General features: G+C 40.7%; 1 protein-coding gene across 4 annotated transcripts in view; it reads right to left on the bottom strand.

Moving 5' to 3' along the window:
- The window catches only part of LOC133356815 (inositol 1,4,5-trisphosphate receptor type 1-like), a 434,548-nt gene that overhangs the window by 162,672 nt on the left and 267,424 nt on the right, over positions 1-4,452 (bottom strand). The window lies entirely within an intron of this gene.

Genomic DNA, 4,452 nt, shown 5'->3' with positions numbered 1-4,452 from the left:
AAGGGAAATAATAAAATAATAAAAATAAAACATAACAAAATTATTTTATTTTAAATAATAAAATAATACAGAATAAAACTTTATTAAATTATGTTTTATTTTTATTTTTTTATTATTTCCCTTCTACGTGACTTTACCGAAAGAAGATGAATCCCTGCAAAATAAAACATAATAATAAAATTATTTTATTATGTAAATAATAAAAATAAACCATAATAAAATTATTTTATAAATAAAACATAATAAAATTATTGTATTATGTTTCATTTTTATTATTAAACATAATAAAATTATTTTATAATGTTAAATTTGTATTATTTTATTACTTCCCTTCTACGTGACTTTACCGAAAGAACCAAGCAGATGAAGACTGCAGTGGGGGAAGGGAGGGAATGAGGATTGCGTGGAAGTGGATGCGGAAAGGAGGTCATGCGCTTTTGCTCACCCAACTCATCCCAAGTCGTGAACTTAATTAACCACACAATCGGCGCTCACTCTTAACCTCCTATTACCAGGGCGGTTACACGCTTAGCCCGTCGCATTCACGTTTAATTGTGCGGGTCTGCAGCTGGGTCAGGCTGGGTGGCCCCCCTCAAAGACAAAGATCCCTCGCCCCCTCCACCGTGTAGCCTCACCAGACTGTTGGGGCAAGTGCTGTTAGCGTAGCACCTATGAACGCCGGCAAGGGTACACGAGAGGGTGGGTGGCCAACACCACGCACGGCCGCCTTTGTCTCCCCCAGTGGCGATGTTTACTACACACCGCTACACTAGCTACTCATTTGAAGCTGAGTCGACCTAGAGGAGGCCCAGGACCCGTTCAGATATTCGCCACCGGTGTTGGCCGTGAGCGGGAATATAACTCGAGACCTTTGCCGAATTCGTAGCGCTAACCGCTGCACCACCGCTCCCCAAAGACACACAAAGACACACAGACGCACACACAGACACGTACACAGACACACAGATAAACAGACAGATCCCCCGTATAGCCTTAACAGACTGTTGGGGCAAGTGCTGTTAGCGTAGCACCTATGAACGCCGGCAAGGGTACGCGAGGGGGTGGGTGGCCAACACCACGCACGGCCGTTTTTGTCTCCCCAGTGGCGATGTTGACTCATTCGTTTGAGGCTCAGTCGACCTAGGGGAGGCCCAGCATCGATTCAGATAATCCGTCACTGGTGTTGACCGTGAGCGGGAATCGAACTTGGGTCGCCGGGTTCGTAGGGCAGTGCGCTAACCGCTGCACCACCGCTCCCCGTACACCACCACCACCACCCACGATTTGCTGAATTGTCACTGCACGGGGACGGGATTCGTATCCGAGAATGAATTTCATCAAATCCATTCAGGGGCCGTCCATAAATGACGTCACGCACCTGGGGTAGGTGGGGGGGTCAGACATTTGTGACGATGTGTGACGAGGGGGGGGGTGGTTGAGAAATGTGACGTCACATCAAAATGCGCAACTTTAAATAAATAGAGACAACACGTTCTACTTAATTAAATTGACTTTTTAATAAATGTTTTCTCCTACAACATCAGAGTGCAGCGCCACATTAAATAACGCACTACAATGACAATAGTTTAAAGCGATTTGAAGCATGATAATAGGTTTTTTACCCTTCTATTTGGCAACAAAACTGACACCTTTTTTACAAGGAGTCATGTTTGCATAGACCACAATACCTGCAGTCGTAATGCAAACAAAAAACATAACTCTGATAATGTGCACTGTCCTTGAAGTTGATTGGTCCACACCCGAAACAGCTTTCCTTTGAAGCATGTTTTACTTTTTTGGGGGGGAGGGGCAGAGCTTTGTGACGTCTTATTTGAGGGGGGGTTTGACTTTTTTTGACGCCGTGTGACGATGGGGGGGGGGGGGGAGATAAAAAATCGTCCAAAATCGCGTGACGTCAATTATGGACGGCCTCTCATTCGTCGTGATTCCTTTCCCAGTCACCTTATGATCCATAAAGCGGCGAAGATTGGGTTGATTGTGAAAGCTTTTCAAATGTGTTGCTGTTATTGTCTTGTCTTCTTGGTTCTTTCGGTAAAGTCACGTAGAAGGGAAGTAATAAAATAATAAAAATTAAACATAATACAATTATGTTTTATTTAATAATAATAAAAATAGAACATAATAAAATTATGTTTTAATAAAAATAAAACATAATAAAATTATGTTTTATTTTTATTGTTTTATTACTTCCCTTCTACGTGACTTTACCGAAAGAACCAAGAAGATGAATCCCTGTCTTGCTCAATGCTATTGTGCTCATTATTTTTAACAAGTCGTGGAAATGTTAACCGCATTCTTCGGATGATAAGGCACGCTTTTTTTCCTCCTATATCTCAAAGCATAAGTTGGGGATGCATCTTATAATCTGGTATTTGTACGTAATCTTTGTACGTAATCTTTGTACGTAATCTTTGTACGTAATCTTTGTACGTCGAACTTCTTTCGCACCGTACGTAGCCAACCGTGCTAACCGGAGGTGCGGGACAGGACAGATTTGTATAACTTTCTTTACTTCTAGACTTGAAGCTTTCGTGACTGCAAGGAATCATATTCTTATGTGTTTTCGGTAAAGTCACGTAGGTAAAACATCAAAATTAATAAAATAATAAAATAAAATAAAGATCACGACGTTTCGGAGGCAACACAAGTCTCCGTCATCAGGTGGGACAGTCACAGCCGGATTAGCTGCATCAAGTGAGGCAATGATTCAAGATGTAATCCCTTAAAAGCGAGTTGAGGGGGGAGGAGAGGGGGGGCTCATCAGAATGTGGTAGCCAATGAATGGAACGTATCGGGAGAGAGGGGCCAAAAAAGGGTGGGCGACGGCGTGGAAGCTATTTACACGAAGATTGGGGTGTGTCTTGTTTTCTAGAGTGTCTTATAATCCGGGGAATATGGTACGAAATATTAGCGATGAGTTTCGTATTAAAAATGTTTTATATATTTGATTGTCAGATATTTAGGCCCAATTTTGGATTTTATTTGAATTTTTTATATTTTCAGATTTCAACATATTCCATTTTAATAGCTCCCATTGTTTATGCTCTTAATATAATCATTTAATTTCAAATATTATTAATTGATTTCCTAACATTAGGTTCCATCCGTGAAAGAATAGTTCTAACGTGTGCATACGTTTTTATACTTTAATGATGTCAGCAAAAGTGACGCCACAAATCTTAAAGATGCCGCACGTGACAGCACTTTTAGCGGGAGAGCAACGCGGACGGGAGTTGACGTCACAATGTTTAGACCGATCCGAAACAACAACAACAACACAGGCAAATAAACTAAATTGGATAATCCGAAGAAATTTCATATCCGGGTGAGATTTACAGAATGTGTCGGATTAGGCCGAACATCGGTAACGTAAACTGATAGCCTAAACACATTTCGAAATTAAAATGTTCTCTTACGCTACATACAAAACACGTTCACTCTTACAGTCGTTAATATGCTACGTTTTACACATGTTTTTCTGTATTCTATATCTTGTCTACGATATGCATTTTTTCATATTAAAATTGTACTGTTTAACGGAACAAATCCGCATGGAAATCCGTCTGCGTTACTAACCCTCCCCACAAAATCCCGATGCGCTGCGAATCCGGTAACCTGAGTTCGATTCCCAGCGACGGCGAACAGCGGTGACGAGTGATACTTGAACCAGTCCTGGGCTCCATCCCCTTTCGCGAGAACACCTCCACCAACTCAAAACGTCCTCACATATCAATTGTGCCAGTGTCTCACCCACATCCGATCAGCACGGCTGGCCACGTACGGCGTGAAAGAAGTTCTACATACATAATTGCCAACATTATTAATCTAATTGCCAATCTTAGGAATGTCTGCCAAGGCACACATCTGTGTCGAGTGATATCAGACCTCACACTGGACTGCCCCTACTGTCTTGGGCTAACCCGAACAGCTTGAAGGAATATTAAACAATCCCGATGGATGGCAATTCATGGATGGCTTCATCCAGCAGTGGAATGACAAAGGGCTGTCAATTATTACAATTACGATTAAATTTCGATTTAAAGCTTTCGTGACTGCAGGGATTCATCTTCTTGGTTCGTTCGGTAAAGTCACGTAGAAGGGAAGTAATAAAATAATAAAAATAAAACATAATAAAATAGTATAATAATATAATATAATGATATAATAAAATAATTCTCTCATATTATAATAAAATAATTCTCACATATTATTTTATTCAGTTTTATTTTTATTATTTTATTACTTCCCTTCTACGTGACTTTGCCGAAAGAACCAAGAAGAAAAATTACGATTGTCAATCGGAGCTTCATTTCGGACACGATATTTCCAGAACACTGCTAGGGTTGCCTTTGGAATAGCGACAAATCTGCATACTATCTGCATGAGGCACTCCCACTAGGGAACAAGGTTAGCGTATCTTCTTGGTTCTTT

The sequence above is a fragment of the Lethenteron reissneri genome, chromosome 55, assembly GCF_015708825.2.
Source record: "Lethenteron reissneri isolate LAM-NWPU_2019-01 chromosome 55, ASM1570882v1, whole genome shotgun sequence".
Taxonomy (NCBI): Eukaryota; Metazoa; Chordata; class Hyperoartia; order Petromyzontiformes; family Petromyzontidae; genus Lethenteron; species Lethenteron reissneri.
Note: the sequence above shows the minus strand (reverse complement) of the source record. Positions and strands in the feature narration are given on the sequence as shown.